Source organism: Arvicanthis niloticus, chromosome 6 (genome assembly GCF_011762505.2).
Source record: "Arvicanthis niloticus isolate mArvNil1 chromosome 6, mArvNil1.pat.X, whole genome shotgun sequence".
In the NCBI taxonomy this organism is placed as follows: Eukaryota; Metazoa; Chordata; class Mammalia; order Rodentia; family Muridae; genus Arvicanthis; species Arvicanthis niloticus.
This window is the reverse complement of record NC_047663.1, coordinates 85,538,154-85,557,392: the sequence shown is the minus strand read 5'-3', so window position 1 is coordinate 85,557,392 and position 19,239 is coordinate 85,538,154. Positions and strand designations below refer to the sequence as shown.

At 45.1% G+C, this 19,239-nt stretch overlaps 1 long non-coding RNA gene across 5 annotated transcripts; it reads left to right on the top strand.

Annotated features, from left to right (window-relative positions):
- The first annotated feature begins 5,689 nt into the window (after positions 1–5,689).
- On the top strand, positions 5,690–18,632 carry LOC143442839 (uncharacterized). Of its 5 annotated transcripts, none has more exons than XR_013111373.1 (6): positions 5,690–7,220; positions 8,188–8,242; positions 9,267–9,404; positions 16,671–17,023; positions 17,602–17,666; positions 17,869–18,632. It is a non-coding gene; the product is annotated as an uncharacterized LOC143442839 (long non-coding RNA). The 5 variants fall into 5 exon arrangements; XR_013111371.1 differs by having other exon boundaries at positions 5,694–7,220; positions 9,209–9,404; XR_013111374.1 differs by lacking the exon at positions 8,188–8,242 and having other exon boundaries at positions 5,696–7,220; positions 9,209–9,404.
- The last annotated feature ends 607 nt before the right edge of the window (positions 18,633–19,239 follow it).

Here is a 19,239-nt window from a genome sequence, read left to right as displayed (position 1 = left end):
CTTCATTTTCTGCTTCCCTTCTCTCTCTTTAAACCCTCCAATATGCCACTCCTTGAACTCTTTCAAATTAATGGGATATATATATATATATATATATATAGAGAGAGAGAGACATATTTTATAATATATACTATTTATTATTATATATTATTAAATAATATATTATACATACATATATAGCCTGCTCAGTTTGTAGAATGTTATTTGTAGGTATGTCTTTGGGGCTGCCCATTTGGCATTAGATAACTAATGAGTGTGCACTCCCTTTAGGATGTGCGTGTGTGTGTGTGTGTGTGTGTGTGTGTGTGTGTGTGTGTTGCTGTCGTCGTTCCTTAATTGGCTACATATTTTAGACTTGAGGCCTGGCAAGTGCCCCCCTACCATATTGGCATGCCTATGGCATGTCTATTGTTGTCCTGTTCTTGTTTAGGCAGTCATATTGGTGAGACTTTATGGGTGTAGTTTCTGACATTCCTAGGAGACACAATGTCACAGCAGACAGACTCCCTAAAGGGAATACTAATCTTAGCGGCTAGCATCCATCTGATGCTCACTGAAGTCAGAGAGTATTGAGAGTTGTACTGTTTTGGCTTCTCAATAGCACTAGGAGACTAAGACAGCACCAATGTATATTTCAGATAAAGCAATCCAAGCCAAGTGACAGCAGGCAGTGTTCTTAAGATCAAAGTGAATCACTGATGTGGAGTTAGAAATCGGTTTGATAACCAGGATGTGAATGAACTTTTCTGAATGTCCTCTCACATCACAGGAACAGGAGCTTAAGGCAAAGCAGTCACTTCTTTCTGTATTTGTGCATAAGAAAGTATTTCCCAGTCATGACTGAGCTAGGTTATGAACAATCTAGGGCCCAATGCTTCTCGGAGCCACAGAGGCCCTCCATGGGAGAGGAGGGCGTCTTTTCAAAGAGATTAAGTTGGACCCAAAGTCAGGAGCTAAGTGAAGTCCTTAGTGCCTCAGCTGTCACATGGGGCTTAGCAAAGACTGTCTCGAGGATGCAGCAAACGAGTAAGTAAATAGTGGAAAAAGCTGGCGGCAAGTCCAGGGGCGTTCTGAGTATCAAAGAGATGATATGCTTAAATGCGGGTCAAAATAAAATGACTTCAGGGAGACACGAGAAAAATAGTGTGATTTCAATAGGAGATTGCAATAGAGCCTTCCAAAGAAGCTTCTAGCTTAGGATTCTCATGAACTGTTTACTGCAGCCTTGTTCATTTCCCTTGTGAGAGGAGCTAGACTCCACGGGTAGGAGTGCCTTGACAAGGACACCACCCTGGAAAGTCAGAACAACATCTGATGGTGATAGAGACAGCGCTGGTCCTGTTCTATTGCAAACCACATCGAAGCTCTTCCTGGCTGCTCAGAAGTCAGCTCAGATCCCAAGGCAGACAAAACGAGCTCTTTGTAAAGATGCTTCTCAAGTAACAAGTTAGCATCCCCGCGCAGGAGAGCTGCTCCAGGGGCACGGAGGAGAGCTTAGGAAATCATCAAACTCAGCTTGGGGCATGCCTGCCTCCGCTGTATCCACAGGCAACGAATTTAGTCCTCTGCTGCAGAGGAAAACTGTCGACTGGTTTGAAATACCGAGTGTCTGTGGATCCGAAGAGTGTGGCGATGTAGATTTGAACAAGACTCAGTTCAATTCGGGGCTTCATGCACCCATTTTCTTTGAGATTTGGGCCCCTGACTCTGTTTTCAACCTCTCCGAAAGGATAGAGATTATGTCCACCAGTTTGGGGACATTAGGTGAGACGATGCATCTAAAAGCCGTTCTGCCAGAGCTTGATGAATGACAAGTACTGTGGGCACAGCGTGGGATTGCGAGTTAGGAATCGGAATTTTCATGTCCTTCTATTCTTTCTGTAAGATACCACAAATACACTTTAGCTTTGAGACTGTTTCTCACCTAAGGTTTTTGGGTGAGAGAATTATGTTAGTTTGCTTGGGCCACCAGGTAAGTGTCATGAGTTGTATGGTTAAAATAAACAACAGACTTTCTTTTGTCCCCTGCTCTGGAAACTAGGAAGACGATGCTCGGTTTGCTTCTGATGAAGCTTGCAAATGGTTCACGGTCTAACCGCTGGGCGTGTCAGACCACGCTTCCACCTTCACGATCTCATTTTGCCTTGACTAATTACCTCACGCCTGCTACTGTCACATGGAGATGGTGGGATAGGGTTTCAATTGTATGGGCACAGGTCAGTCCAGAACAAGCATAGTCTCTCTAATTGTTATTTTAGTATTCTATCAATATGCATGCTGCTGTTTTCTTAGTCTTTTCCTTGGTTTTATATATTCAGACTGTTTTCCAGATTTTTGTTGCTGAGACAGACTACATAGTACAGGCTGGCTTTGAACTCTTAAACCTCCTGTTTGGCCTTCTAAGAATTCGATTACAGGTGTGTAGCACTATGACTGGTTTCCAGAGGTTGTTTGTAAATTTTTCTAGCTTCTCTAAAAGCATCACTTTCCAAAATGTTATAAATTATCATTACTTCTAATTTTTGTTTAATTAATACACAGACTTTTTTTTTTTTTTTGGTTTCTGACAATGGGCAAGAGTGAAATTTTCACATGCTTCTTTCCATAGAAAAATGTCTCCACCGATTCAGGTATTATCATTAGCTTTTCGTGTTTAGTATAGCCCTCCAATACCATCCTTCAGTTTTGTTTATTTCTACCTTTCTTTGAGTGGCAAGCTAATCCAAAAGGCGATATTGACTTTAGCAACAACAATCGCCATTCATTGAAAAAAGTGTTTAAATAGTATATTTACTTTTTAATTATTTGTTTGTGGGGGTCTGTTATGTGTGAGTACAGAAGACCTTGGATCCCCTGGAGCTGGAGTTACAGGTACAGGTAAGTTGCCTGTCTGAGGTAGATTCTGGGAACTGAACTTGGGTGCTCTATAAGAACAGTAAGTGCTCTTAATTGCTGAGTCATGTCATCAGACCTCATTATTATTATTATTATTATTATTATTATTATTATTATTATTATTATTAATTTGGTAGTGTCTATTTACTTTCCAGAGAAAATAATAACTCAGTGGAGGAGTTTAAGAAAACATACGTCTTTGTGCCTATTTCAGGGTTTGGGGTCAGCCCTCTCCTGACTTGGTATGAGAGCAGCCTCTTTCCCTCTGGAAATCTACCCTGGTTCCTCTCTTCCCTCACTATTTCAGACTCTGCATTGGTCTACCGTGTTGTTCTCTCACGCCTTTTACATTCCATTACTTTTATCCCACAATGCTCTTCTCCTCAATGGAACAAACTCACCAAGAAACAGGGTCTCCGCCAGTAGTGAATATTGACATTCTGCACTGGAAGCTCTTCAGGAATGGAATGATGAGTAGCTTTCAGGGCCCTGTGCATTCAACAACTGGACATGCAGAGCTGAAGGGATGAATTAGTGGCGATGGAACTTCAGAGAGAAGCAGGACGGGGGTGGGGTGCGGGGGATGGCACAGGAATGAGATGAACCATCCATGGAATAGGATTCAGGGAATTCCCATGAGCTCATGATGGCACCTGCCAACTTTCCCTCTTCTTACCACGTATACTTGTTTTGGGCAATAACTTCAGAAGCATGAGTGTGCTCATCAGATCCATCCTCTGCAAACACCTTATCTCTGTTTTTTTTTCTTTGTATACACATATGCACATGACACTTTTCCTGAACAATATGGAGAGCTGCAACTAATATCTCCCCATAGCCATGAATACTTCACTGTGAGCTTCCAAAGGATGAAGATATCCCTCCCAGAATCACAGTGTAAATTTAAAATTGGTATGACTTTTTTTTTTAAAAAAATGTAACCTGCTGCTCACAATTCTGCTTCTGTCAGGTAAGCACTGATTAGTGAGTTTCCCTGTGGTACAGGATCCAGCCTGGAGCCAGGCTTTGCATTTTGGTATCCAACTTTCTAATCTTAAATGTGGATCATCTCCGTCTCCTCTTCTCTTGGCATGAGTCACTTAAAGGAGACACTGGGCTTATCTTGGTTTGGATCCTTGCTTTACCACACAAGAGCCGAATGACAAAATTGCTTTACCCCCTAGTCTCAATTTTCTCATGTGCTAAATGGGGCTAACAATACAAGAAGTCAAGGCAAGATAGCTATGAGACAGAATGAGAACAAGAATAAAAAAGTATTGATCATCCAACAAACCCATGCTACCCTAGTCCTCTACCCATGTATCTGGAACCTTTCAGTGATCAATACATTTGATTACTTGGCAACGGATAAGTGACTGGTGAGCTAGGGTTAGTTTCCTTTCTGACACATATTGCTATGTGGTCTTAAGGACATTGTTTTGCCTCTTAGTGACCTGATGTCCTTGGTTATTGAGATGGGGCTTTTAGTACCTTCCTCCTGGCTCTAAAGAAGCAAAGTGCTGCTTATGGATGTGTGCATTGGGGCACTTGACTCCCACCTAGCGTCTCCCCTGTTCATTCGGAATTATTCAAACGAAAATAGGGTTTGTGCGCATTAACTCCGGGGGCCCAACCCTTCCAGCAGGTGCACGTAATGGATACCAACACCAAAAGCTGTTTAAAGATGAAACTGGAAAACCTCACCCTCTCTGTGGATGTTTTCTCTTACCAAGTATATTTTGGAATAATATCCTCTCTGTTGGTCAAATAAACTGTCACTGTGGGTGTGGTGGGTTCGGTGGAGGTTTAGGGTGTGGATTGTGAGACTGCGGGGGTGGTTATGGTTCATTGTTGATTGAAATTTGAGTCTGGACTGTGTGACCTTGGTATCATCATGGAAACTCCGGGGTGAATGGCCACCCAAAGCATGACACTCTGGGGCTTGGCACGGTCCCTCCTGGAACTCGTCACCAAGTCTTCGCAGGGCCAGGTGTCAGTTCAATGTCACCTCCATGGAGAAGACTTTCAGGGGGGTCTGCATATGATATCGGCTGTTTCTTGAGGCCCTGTCCTCAGGAGCTGCAGGTGTAAACAGAGAAAGGAATGTGGGGGCATGAAATGGGGTAACTGGTTTGGAAACTTGAAGTCAGTACGCTCATGTAACATGAAGAAGGCATGACACTATACTGCCTCTGAGCTCTCACGGGGATCTAGAATCGGGGTTTGAGTTTCAGGTCTCTGTCAAGCTGCATCCAAATGGCATGGGCTAATGCTTTTCCTCTCTTGAGTATCTGCTTCTCAAGTGTATGAGAATTCCTCTCCCTGTGAGTGCAGTGTGATGCCACAAGATGGTTGCCTGCAAGGGCAGGATGGGGCAGGGGGGATCTGGATGAATAGCTCTGCAGAAAAGGAGACACAAGCATGTATCTAAGCTTTCTCCCACACAGGCTGGCTTATGCCTCACCTCCCTCAAGCCTCTGATTGCTCAGGGGCAAATTGCCTGTAGTAATGCTTTCAGACCTTCGTATCTTTATGCTTCACATCGGTGGATTCAAACAAGAGTGAAAGGAAAATACTTGAGAAAACTTGTATTGAACATATGTAAGTATTTTCTTGTTATTATCAGTAAAAAGCCTAACCTTTGATAGTATTGGGTATTAGAAATTATTGAAATTATAAGGGAAGGTGTCCATAACATATATGCAAATGCTATGCCATCTGACATTAGGGACTGGAACAGCCTTGTATTTTGGTATCTGCGGAGATTTCTAGGCCAATTCCTTGTAGATCAATGGTCTTGTGTACTTGGACATTTCCAAAGGCTATTGAGAGAACCATTTAGAATGTATATTATTCTACATGAAATGTCATTAAAATAATTATTATTGTTTGAAGCCTTATAAATTTAGACTCAGCCCCCCCTCAAAAATAAAATGGTTGCTGTAATGTTTCCTCTTAAACACCCAAACCCATAAAGGAAAGACGCATTAAATCAATTCTGCAAATGTCATGGCCTAATCCTTGGTCTGTACCCAGTGCAAGACAAAAACTGATAAATGATTTGGGACGTGAGTGAGTCTACTGTTGTAAGCATACGCCCGAGCGCAGTGGTCATCACCCTTCCTAATGCTGCGACCTTCTAATACAGCTCCTCGTGTTGTGGTGACCTCCAGCCACTAAATTATTTCAAAATAATTGTTACTTCATAACTGTAATTTTGCCACTGTTAGGAATCATAATGTAAATACTTTTGGAGATAGAGGTTTACCTAAGAGGCCATGACCCACAGGTTGAGAACTGCTGCTCTGGAGGATTTCTTTCCACCCATCTACCATTTTCCCAAAGCAATATCAGTCATTCACATATTTGAGTCATTCACATATTTCACCATTGTCCCTCTGGAAACCAAGCAGCTGCTCAGCTATCTTATCCTGAAATGTGCATGCCCTGTGACCTGTCTCACAGTATTGCCTGGTTCATTTGTGGACGGTGGTAAATAGATGCCCTGTGACTCAGAAAAAGCAGGCTGGAAGTGACCTTCTGTGACTCTGGGTCATGGGTTTGTTTGCAAGAACACAGACACACAAGTGGCCACTGACAATATGCTCCAAAATCACATATGGGGCATATTTTGCTCAGAAACATGCCCTGTTAGTTGTTGAAACCTTTTTTGCATTCCCTGAAACAAATGGCACCGTGGTGTATTTTCTTTTAAGGGGCAGTAAATAAAAGTCTTTTATGTTGACAATGATAATATTATATTCTACAATTGATTTGCATTTTTCTCTTCTGTGGATCTTTCTGCTTGGTATAAATTCCCAGGCTGATGCACTGGGCCTCACTCAGGGATCAGCAATGGGTTTTGTCTCTGGCCTGGACAGCTATTCACACAGATTCTGACTGCAGGGATCTGGCTGTGCCCAGATGTGAAGAGGCAATGCACAGTAAGGAAGAAGGCACATGTGCATGCAAGTTTGGACAGGTGCCCATGGAGCCTGCAAGGATTCTCCAGGGAGCCACCATCAACCTGATCTCCAGAGGGAGCTGGTCTGAGCAACATTACCCCTAAGCCCTGCTAGCTGGCTCCCCGGGAAAGCAAGAAAGCACACAAATGCATTTTGGGGGTTTGTGGAAGAGCTGAATCCTCATTCCTGTGGGCCTTTCAGAGCATAATAAGATCCTCTTTCTTGCATCAGCCAATCCAGGAGCTGCTGATAAACCATGGCACGAGCGTAAGCCAGAGTTAACCTTAACCAATGACCACCACTGAGCACTTGTCCTGTGCTAAGCACTATCTCATTAAACCCTCACCACAATCCTGCAAGGTAGGTGCTCTGTTACCACATTTTACAGATGAGGGGAACCAAGGCCTAAAGTTCCACAGTGGATAATTTGCAGGAGAAGAATTTAAGCCTCCAGGAAAGTCTGGGGGTAGTCACTGATAACAGAAGAAAACATTGGTCTTGGGAAGCCATCTGTGGAGATCACAAAACCATTCCTACACCTTGCCTTCAGCTAGCAGAATGAAAAATGTCCAGAATGGAGTGGCTGTAATGGGGGTGTAGGTTGCATTATCTAGTACAAATGAGGCTCTGTGACGTCTTCATATTTAGGCCAAGGCTGTGTCCCTCTGCTCTTCCTGTGGAGTTTCTTTGGAGGAGAAGGTAGAGGATACTGAGCAGGTATGGCGAAGCACCTTGTGCTTAGCTCAAGAAGTTGGTGATAACTTTACCCCTAAATCCTTAGAAAAAAGAGCAGACACGTCCACATCATCATTGGGAGAAATCCCTGGGCATGGTGGTGTCTGTGCAAAAAAATTAGGGCAAACAAAAGTGTTTTCTGGATACTCAGCTTTAAGTGGAAGTGTCTATGGCTGGATCAGCACAGAATACTTGTTTATTGTGTTTCAAGCCCTCTGTCTTTTCTTTTCTTTTTTTTTTTTTTCCTAGCCTAAGGAAGACTTACTCAATAAGAAGAATAGATGGAGGGACGTTGAGACATGATTTTTCTTCTTCTTCTTCTTCTTCTTCTTCTTCTTCTTCTTCTTCTTCTTCTTCTTCTTCTTCTTCTTCTTCTTCTTCTCCCTCTTCCTTTCCTTTCCTTTCCTTTCCTTTCCTTTCCTTTCCTTTCCTTTCCTTTCCTTTCCTTTCCTTTCCTTTCCTTTCCTTTTAACTTAGGCCGGGAAATACTTGAATGGTTGCTTTCAAACTGACCTATGACGTACAGCATTTATGAGTGAAATTGCCCCTCTTACTTTCAAGATAATTGACTTCTATTTTCCATTTCCTTCAGAAAAGTCAAAATGTTCTTATTTAGAGCTTGGCTTCCCTGTGGATGATTTTCCAAGGTGGGTATCTTATTAGCCAACATTTGAGAGTGGCAATGGCATCCAGAATGGACCATCAGTACTAGCTACTACCTACAGACCAACTCCAGCAGCAAGCCTTAGAGGATGTGTTGATTTTATTATATTCTCACTTGAACATCCTAAGAAAGTCCGTACATGCCCTTGAGGCCAGGGAGTCATGGTAGGAATTGTGGGGGGTGGGGGGCATGGATTTTTGTGTAGAATTGAAGCCTCCTCATGATAGTGCAGGGTAGTCATTGGGGGAAAGCTGGGAGCCTTTGGCTCCCCTCTCTTAGCCATTATTTTCAGCATTGGACAAGTGAGAGCTAATCTTAGGTGTCATCAGGACAGGGCTTTACCTTACACTACATCCTGCAGTGACACACAAACTTGTCTTTTCAATTCTCAGTCCTTCTGAACATATGAAGGGCAAATTTTCAGTTTTGTAAATTTGTATCTGCAATCATGAGAAAAGGCAGGACAGACTTTGGTCTTGGGCATTTTGAAGGCGACAGTTTCTGATTTGGAGGTATTAAGCTTTAATTGCTTTGTAAAGCATGCCAGCCTCCCCTCCACCCATAATTAGTCTATGGCAGTGTTAAAGGTGGAGTGAAATTTCATTTAAAGACAAGTCGGTGTATTTCCCTCCAGTTCTATGGTGTCTTTGGTTGTGCCAGAACCAAAAGGCACAGTGCTGTGGTCCTCTAAGACTCGGTGCAATGGCTAAGGCAGAGCATGGGGCTGGCTACACTCTGATCATTACCGCTTTCTCAAAAGTCACACTGAACAAAGACCATGGCCACTGAGAATAGGGGTGGTGTCATCCTCCCCTGTCCTGACTCCTGTGAGCCCTGGCCTCCTGAGTCTGCTCACCTTACAACGAGTATTACGAATGGTTGGGAGAAAGGGGGTGACCTTAGTTTTAAGCAGGGCCAGTGATGTGGCTAATAAACTTGTGTCTTTAAGGGCCAGGTTTCCTACCTCCAGGCCAAGTGACTCCTGCTTTCTTATTTCTGGGGCTTAGGCCTCTGGAAAGTTGGGTCTAGTTTACCCCTGTAGTCTGCTGAAGGTGTGTTCTCCAGAAGCCAGGAGTGGATGGAGCAGGTGCAGGTGGGCTGGAGGAAACAGCTACAGCAGCCGGAGCACGGAGATCAAGTCACACGTGAGTTCTGAGCTACAGCCTTTCCTCTGCTTAGGCTGCAAATCTTTGGCAATCGGAGGCAGGCTCTGAATTAAGCTTAATTAAAATTCACTCTTAATTAGGGCCATTACTTAAAATCAACTCTATGTAATAAAGCCGTGTAATCATAATTAAGCCCCAGGAATGGAATTAGGAAGCAGGGAATGTGAAAGCCAAATGTGAAAGAGCCTGGTGTTGGTGGGGGTGGCAGAGCCTTCTTCTTCAATTAACAAGATTTTTTAAGTAAACGAGCATCAGCCAGTCCTGGTGAGGACTTACACAGCTCACATGGTGAGCACACCAGGAAGGGGACTTGAAGAAAGTAGACCCCAGGGACAATGAGCTCAGGTAGTGTGATGGGTGACAGGGAGGGTCACAATATCCAAACTGTCTTTAACTTAAGATCCTTGCTTCCTACCAAGCTCTTGTTAGGGGAGCTTGGATCAGCACAGCCAAGGTCAGTGGCATCCACCTGTTTCCTGGCTGCTGATGTCACAGTCATAGTGTTGGATCCTAAAGTATAAAAAAGAGAAACGTGAAGTGACAGCTAGTGGCAGTCTCCTGCTTTGACATCATTAACAAGCCACCAAAGAGTGGGAACATAATTTGGAAATGAAAGGGTCAGTTTTTCAGGTTGGATGTAGCAAATGCTGGCCGTGGTCTTGGGTGTTGTTTCCTTCTCAATTTCTCGAGCTATGGCGTGGGGATTGGAATTGAAATAGGCAGTGCCTTCAGCTTGTTCTGATTAATAGAAAGCATTTTATACAGCGCAGTGTCTACTGCAGTGCCTATGAATAACCGCAAAGTTTATATAGTTTTAATATGTGTATGCTGCATTAAGCACTGTTGTTTATATGCATGAGACTGCTATGGTCATAATTGTCATATTAAATAGACATCATTTTCTTCAATTTATACGTAAATAACTGTGGATTCAAAGAGGCTAAGGAACTCACAGAGGATGTGTAGCATCCCATGGGAAGAAAATGCATAGAAAGAGCCACACATGCTATAGTTATAAAGATAGTATCTGCCCCGGCTTGTCCACTGATCAGAGTCAGGGATGCCCACTGGAGAACATGTGCCTAGAAGCACACGAGTTTCAAAGGAGGCTTCTCTTTCAAGCCTTGTTTCTAGGCCCAAGCCGTTTGCCTAATTCTGACAGAGAAAGAGACTTACTCATTCCAGAATTAGGGAGTTGGAGGGGGAGGGAAAATACAGACAGTTCCTTCTCCCTGCTTCCCCTCCATTTATTTTCTTTGTCAGGGTTCTTGGGTTTTTTCTCAGAAATAGTGAGGGGATGTAGATAGTATGGCCTTCACCGCCTGTTTCCCTTTTATAGCCCCTGTTTCTCCAGGAATGTCTCCTCTTATGGGCAGATACTAGCATTATGCCTGGTTCTAACTTAAAGCTTGGCACACACACAGTCTTTTGTATTCTGCATCCAAGCCTGAGAAGTTGGGATCATCCTCTGTGCATTGCAGATGAGGAAACTGTAGCTGGGACAGGCAAAGCTCAATCCACTCATTGACCGAAGTGAAATGCGTCATTTGATCCTGGTTAGGCTTTCAGTTCACCCCTAGAGATAGCATTCCCTTCCAGAGATGCAGGCTGGAATGGGTCCTCCCGAACAGTTTCTACCCATGGCAGCAACAGCACTGAAGTTACATCTTTGATGCCGCCAACATCTCACGGCTCATGTTTCCCAAGCAGCCTCAGGTCCACAGAGCAAAACTGCCCTTGGTGCTTGCAGGCTTCAGAATTCACTGAGCTCAGTTCTCATGATTGGCCATCAAGACAGTACAAGGTAGAAATTCATCTGGGGCCAGGTCTTCATGGAGCCGTCCAAGTCTGACCTTTAATATCATCGTTAAGCGAATGATACACATGCCAATGTTGTTTGGGTGAGCTATGTTCAAAGTGTTAGATACTCAGGTCTTGAACCTTTCACAGTTTTGGCACAGCTGTGTCAGCATTTCTGCACTTGTTAATGAACAGGAACCATCACTAGAAAGAAAGCAGGATACAGGCTGACCTGTGAAGGTCTGGGGCCTAACCTAGTGGTCACCCTTGTTCATCTCTGACTGTGACCTTTGTGCTTTTCTGCTCTCTGGAGAGGCCATCCTGATTAGAGGTGTGGGCCTGGAGGAAGAGGGCACACTGGTAAGGAAAATTTGTGGTTAACACCAGATACTTCTATAAGTTAGCCATGGGCCTCTTGTTCTTGAGAGAAGAAAGAACGTGGCAGGTAAGAGAGCTAGAGGCCAGCTTAGGTTACCCAGACTCCACTTCCCTACTGAGCGGTGCCTCCCCTTTCCCTCCCATCTCCACACCAGGTTTTCCATGCAGAGGCCCTGATCTCTGTGAATCCGTCATGGAGAACAACTGTAGAGTGGGTTAGAGCCACACGGGAGAAGAAGGCTCCTGACGTGTGTGGTTGGCTTTCAGGTGCTTACAGACCCCAGCTTCTGACCAGAGGAAGCCTTTCCCAGCATGACCCTCCTGTCCTTCAAGATCATTTACCTCTATTTACACTAAATAGAGGCAGCTCCATTTTTGAGTTCCTGTATTTTGGGCAAGCCAAGCTGGAGGTCCCCACAGCCGGTCCAAGCAGGCGTCAGCTGTCCTGGAGATGGTCATGTGGAAGGAACTCCCAAGCCCGCTCCTCTATAATTAAACAAAAATTAGAAGTAATGATAATTTATAACATTTTGGAAAGTGATGCTTTTAGAGAAGCTAGAAAAATTTACAAACAACCTCTGGAAACCGGTCATAGTGCTACACACCTGTAATCGAATTCTTAGAAGGCCAAACAGGAGGTTTAAGTTTAGCAAACAGCTTATCTCCCAGAAAACACGTGAGGTAATGTTTATGAAATATCACCCTGTCCCCTTCACCAGGCTGTGGGGTGCTGGCATGACTGAACATTGCTGCTGGTGGCTGGGTCACCCTGCCCCCTCCTCCCCTCAGTAGGGTAGGAAACCACTATCTAACCTTCCCTCTGCAGGTCTGGACAGAGTAACACTCTATAGATGTGTCCAGTGACTTTAAGTTTTTATGGTTTAAGACATACCTGTATATGGAATGGACACAGTTTTCTTTAGGAGGAAACAGGCAGAGAGAAGCAGGGCATTTTCCCCTAAAGTTGTAAAAATCAGTTGGTGACAGGGCTGGGGAGCCAGGTCTGACCCTGCAAGTCTCTTCTGAACTGTTCTACACTAAATATTCATTTAAAGAAGTAAGGATGGATACGTGGATAGCTACGTGGGTAGACAGGAAGTGGATAGTTGGCCTGGCATGGTGACATGTGCCTGTAATCACAAAACTCAGGAAGTTGAGGAGGGAGAATTGTGGGAGTCAATCCAGTGTGGATGCCATTTCGAACAAATACATGGGCGAAAATGAGGAAGAGAAGAGAAGAGGGAGCAGCAAGGGGGAGAGAGATGTTGATGAAGGAAGAGGAGGGCGGAAGGAAGGAGAGGTGAGGAGAGGAAAGGAGAGACTAGATATTTGGTAAAGGAAGAGGGTGTGTACGTATAGTTACTTCTGGAAGAATACACTGAAAACTGTGGGGTTTCTCAAGTAAGAATGGAAGGCTGGTGTGCGTGTGCGTGTGTGTGTGTAATCAGAAGAAAGACTGCCATACACATTATACTTTATTTTTTGCTCCTTTGTCCCCTCTGAATTGCCATAATTCTTCGGTGTGAGCACATTTTCAATGTCCCTCTCTCTTTCTTGCCTTCTGTCTCTGCACACCCTTCCATAAGGATCAGAGCCACACTGCAGAGAAGGTGCAGGAGATGTCCTGAGACAGGCACAGTCATTTCCTCTCTGATGCTCTCAGATACCTGGGTAGCTCTGAAGAATAGAACAGCCATGCTGAGTGAATAAAGCCCAGATTTTGATGTCTGAGAGCCAAACCAGGGCTGCCCCAGTGGCCTCTATCCAGAACTGATGACCTCAGATTCTCTTAGTGGTGCCCAGAGGAGAAATATTTTCTTTCCTGCTCTTTGTGGGTGTGATAGATTTTAAGTAACTTACATGTTTAGCAGCTTGGAAGTGGTTAAATGAGTTTTGTTTTGCCTCATGATGGAGTAATGTGCATTAAGAACCATAGATCCCACCTTTCCACAACCAACACTGTGGTAAAACTACTAAGCAGATGCTGCAGTCAGGGTTCCTCAGGGCCAAGTGTGGAGAAATCAGGCCAGCATATGACAAAATGCTAGGACTTAAACCTTCGGAGCTTGCGTGATTTTTCAATATTTTTCCCATTTTCAAAATGCCATTTTCATTGTAAATGCTTTATAAATAATGACTTCAATTTCTGTAGGGGAATTAAAGCAAAGTGATCTGTTTGGGTGATAGGATTACAATTTGTTTTTATGTATTAGTTCATTTTGTTTTTAGAGACAGGGTATTAGTATGCATCCCAGGCCAGTCTTGAATGCACTATATAGCCCAGGCTGGTCTCAAACTCACAGTGGTTCTTCTGCCTTGGCTACTTTAATGATGGAATTACAAGCGTTTGCTGCCATGCCTGGCTTCCCCCTTGACTTTATAGTTCCTAAATTTTAGACACTTTCTGTGTTTACTGTTATACTCGGTATCCTATTTAACAAGATTTTAAAAATAAAGGGTGGAGAGGGAAAGAGAGCCGTTGCTAAGCTGCCCATGTTTCAGGCTCCCCTTGACTCGTTCCTGCCAATTGGTTGGGTTGTCATTTCATGAGATTCTCAAATGTGCAGGTCAGCTGGCCCTCGGGAGTAGTGTAGGGGTGAGAAACACTAAAGAAGAAATTATGCCAGCCCATGAGTGGTCTAGCTGGGGAGACAGACCCTTCACCATACAAGTTACAGGTGTCACCCTAAAGTTTCTTAAGAGTAAAATTAGCATCTGTGGCTTCGAAGTCACTCCTTCTGCTCCCCTCCATTCCTGCTCCCTTCAGCTGCCTTTTCTGAGAATGTAAGTGATGTCAACCCATCTTCAGTGTGGGTCCTATGATCAGCATCATGTTGAAGGTGTGTATGACCAACCTTCCACAAGCCAGGGCCCCAATGTGCAGAGCTGCTTTCGGTTCACTGCAGAGCTGGTGCGCTCATGTTCCCAGCAGGCGGTCTGTTTCCCTTCTGTGCCTAACTCAGATGTGTTCTAAAGCTCGCCATATGGCCTTGCAGAAAGAACAGCCGACTTTTCATTCAAAGATCAAAGGATAAATTAATCTGCTTCAGTGAACATGAGAGGAAGGCAGCTCTTTTTTCTTTAGTCTGTATGTTGTGACTCTGTCTACACTGCTACTGCTATCTTGGTAAGGAAGAGTCCTTCTGAAGCCCATGATAGTGACACGGCCTCACGTGTCACTGTGGGTGTGGCACAGGCAGAGGCACTGCAGTGCAGAAGGGAAGGATGGGTAAGGACTGTACAGAGGGAACAGGCCCAGGGATCTGTAACAAAGCAAAGATCCCCCGGGTAAGCTTGGAAGTCTAGGAAACCATCCTGCAAGAGGGAGCTCAGAGATAAAATCCGAGGGGAAAAATCTGTCTAGGTGTTCATATCATTCCATATCGATATTAATTGTGTCTGTCCTTTGGGTTATTGACTTTTTAGAGATCCACTTCCATTCACTTACAGGCCATCCTGTCCCACCCCCATCCTGCAGCATGCTAGACATCGGAGTGAATAAGAAGGTAACAGAGACCATTCTTGAACAAGGCAGCTGTGCAGGAGAATGAAACAGGGGCCAAGACTGCACTTCAGAGAGATGGGAGGCAGGGTAGTGTCTAAGGAGGCCAGATGGGCAGAAAAGGTTGAATGCTGTCCAGAAGAGAGCGGCTGGAGCTGGGGCTTCAAGGGCAGTGTGAATTGTGACCAGTAGACGTGACTGACAGGTGCGTTCAGCTGCTTCAGGAACAGGGCAGTGATAGGTGGGAAACCTTGCTGTACCGGCATCACAGCTGAGTTCTAGGAGTCTTGAGGCAAAGGGTACCATGCAGTGGGAAGGCCCAGGGAAGTCACATGTTATAGGCTAAGGGGACTACTGCAGTAACAAGGGGTAGAGCCTGGCAAAGGGATCACAGATGCAGCTCCAGACTTTTTGTCTACTTAGGATCAGAGGTTACAATGAATACTTTTGGGGGTGCAGGCCCCCATCCTTGGTCCCTACTCCTTCAGTTGGGAGAGGAGAATTATATTCGTCTGTATTTTTCTTTATCAGATGGCTTTAGAAAAGCATACTGGATCCAAATGAGGTGGATTCATTCATCCATTCATTCAGAACAGTTCTGTGCATCCCTTTCTGATCATCGATGCTAAAATTTCTTTGGGGAGTGCACAGGTTATCAAGACCTTTCTCTAACTTCAGGAGCTTTCCATCCAGGAGAAGGAAGAGGTACATACTGATTCCTAGGTGTGAACTTTCGGCTGGTCACTATACCTCCTTCCAGCTGTTGGTGGACTTGAGATTCTCTCAGGGGAAATGCTGGCTCTTACCTAGGACCAACCATCTCTACATAGTTGCCTCTAATTGCAGCCTGAAATTCAATTCCTTGCACCCCTTATCTAGTCACCATCTCTTTAGTTTCAGTAATATCCATCCGAGCCCCTTTGAGCACATGCAAGTGCTTACTTGGCATGCACTGTCTTCTAAGCCCCTAGTCCAGGCTACCTGTACTCTAACCTCAGATTAATGTTACTTCCTTGGAAAGATTTTCTTAATCTCTTTGACTAGACCAAGTGTTTGGTAGTTTCACACTCCCTAACGCCCCTCATAGCTCTTATTCCAGCCATTATTATTTGGCATTTATTTATTCAATAGTTGTAATGGTGTTCATATTATCATCCTTAATAATCAAATGTACAGTAGTATAATTTATATGTAAGACAAGGCCCTGTTTTGATGTGTACTAGCAAATCTTTACAAAGCTTATACAGGTGTGTAACCGTCACCATATCCAAATACGGAACTTTCCCTCTCTTCAAAAGTTCAGCACCCCATCCCAGTCATTCATATGGTGCACATGAGGGGCCAACCCTTCAGATGGCTGAAAAACACTGTTCTCACTGGCTGCTGGGAGTTGCCCCTGGTTCCTCAGGCAGCCTTCTGCTTCTTTGGGAGATACATTCTTTGTATTTCACATGGGTGGCCTTTGGAATCGATGTGACACGTCTCCAGTGAAGTAAGCAGCTGCTCTGAACCCATGCTCAACAACTGTGCCAACACAGAAAGTGTGCTCCTCCACTCCTTGACAGGTTATGCTTTTGGCCAGAGAAGCCTGCCCATGTCTGACTCCCTTCATAATCACCGATGCCTTCCAGAGATACACTGAAGCTCCTGACCAGCAACAAAGCTGGTGATGACAGGCAAATCCTTCTAGCCTTAGGAACTTGGACTTTCGTGTGTGTAGAATGGAGACAATGCTATCCTCACAAAGCAAACCCAGGTGTGTGAGGGTCTATGTTTTCTGTCCCCCTTTCTCTCTGGATCTTCAGGTTTTTTCTCCGTCAGGTAATGGCTGAACTATAGTTCTCCAAGGTGTCTTCCCTCTTGAACCTTGCTGCGACTGGAAAGGAGCCTAAAGTTTTCCAGCACAGGAAAGATTGGGGTAAGAGAATGACGAGTTTCTCTGACAGGTCTTTGCCTGAAAAAAAGGAGGTCTGCTTCAGTGTCTAGAACAGGCCTGTGTTTTGGGGATCACTGGGCTGATACCTAAGCTACGTTGAGACTCATTAGGGCATGTGATAGAGCTCCCGGTTTCTACATGTGACCCCTGGTGCCATGAAGCATGTCCTTTGCTGGGAACTAATCCTCAATGGAGATAAATGAGTCACAGCGTAAGGGAAGGGAGGGGATAGTGTTCTATTTGTAAGCCAGTGAGTAGTCCAGTTAAAACCAGTTCCATTTAGGCCCTGCCTCTGTCACTGAGCAACAGAAGACTCCTGGTGGCCTACTAAATGTGTCAAGTGCTTAAGATATATTATCTCTGTCAACTGACAGAGGTAGCAGCTCTTATCTGTAGATAAAAGAGCATCTTCTTCTTCAATGTGCCTTGATGAGGTCTGGGTGGGCAGAAGGGGACGCAGTGTGTGGTTCTGTGTGGCCAGGAGAAAGGGGTGATGGTGCCTGGTTGAAATACAAGAATGTCAAAATACCAGGAACTCACTGTTATTTTTAATCCTCCAGACCTTGTGACTGGACTTGGTGGCAGCTGGAATAGTTTCCTAGACCCTTGGATTCCAAGAACAGAGGTATTCATTTATTCTGCAGCATGCTCAAGGACAGAGCGGGAAGTGTTGTCAGAAACAAGCAACAACGCTATTCCCAAATCATTACCTCCAGTGCTCAGGGTTCCCAGCAGGGGAATGGATCTTTAGAAGCAGTCAGCAGAGGCCGTAGGCCGTGTCTTCACTGAGCTCTTCAAACGGCACCGTGTGTGTTCTTTTTCTGCAGTGTATGAAGTCAGCCATGTTCACTGATTGAGAGGTATTGTCCTTACAACTCATAGACAGTGGTACCCAGCTGCCTCCTTGACCACAAGCCGCAAATTGCCTGGTTCTGCACCCCCAGAATCTGTGTCATCCTGAGAAGGGGCTGTGGCATCCGGGAGCCCAGCAGACCTCTGTGGATCATGGCTCCCTACTTCACAGTCTAAACAGCAGTGCCTCCTCTGCTCTGTATGGACTGCAGCCTCCCCGTGCTAAAACAGTGCTGTTGGCAGTAACTTGCAGAAGCTGACATGCAAATCAAATGGTGACAAAGAAGAATCGAGAATGGATGAAAGCAAATCAGATAAATGTGTGGCGGTGACAGTGGCAGGCACACCGAACTCACAGGGAGGAAGGACATGGCGGTGGGTGATGTTCAGGGGGCTGCTGTCAGCATAGCTCTCCTCCTCATGAGTGTATGGTTTGGGACATTGGGGTTCAGCTTTCCTGATTGTAAAAATGAAGACACTGCTAGTGTCTCCATCAGAAGTTAATAAGTTAGTTACTTTGCCTGTTTCATTGGTTTTGTTTTCCAAGGCAGGGTTTCTCTGTGTAGCCCTGGCATTCCTGAAACTAGCTCTGTAGACCAGGCTGGCTTCAAACTCAGAGACCCAAAGTGTGTACCACCACACCCTGTCAGAAGTTTGTGCTTACAGAGATGTAATAAGATGATATGTTTAAACGCACTGCCTTGTTCACAAGTGCTCAATAAAACATATCTGCATTGTCTGCTATTGGTCAAGTAGCCATCTGATCCTCTAAAGGCCGAGTGTGGGCGAACCCATTATGGTTTGCAGGCAGAGAAGTTGCAGGGAGTGGCTGGACCACCCCGATGTGTGGCGCCTCCATTTTGCACCCTCTTGCCATGCATGTGTGAGTTCCCAGTACTCACCAGTGAGTGGCAGAGCTTTCTCCGCCTTGAACAGCATCTTCTTTTCCAGCCCAGATTTACCAATCTTCTGAAAAGCTGGGACAGGCTTTAGAACTGCAGCAGATGACCTCAAGGGGGCAGCACAAGCTTGGCAAATCCCGACTGACTGACTGTCTGGGATTGGGCTGAGTTCGCTGCCAAAGCGAAGCAGAGACACTAGGCTGTCGGGTTGGTGCCTAGCTAGGCTTCAAGGGTGGAGGAACAGAAGACACATTGAGTTAGGAAATGTGATCTGTCCTGATGCTCCCCTGACCCCCATTACACTGTCTGATACATACATGGGATGAACTGGACCAACTGATATGAGGGACTCCTCTCCCTCCAGTGATAGGGTACGGGCTGGGGCTGGGGCTGGGGCTGGGGCTGGGGCTGGGGCTGGGGCTGGGGCTGGGGCTGGGGCTGGGG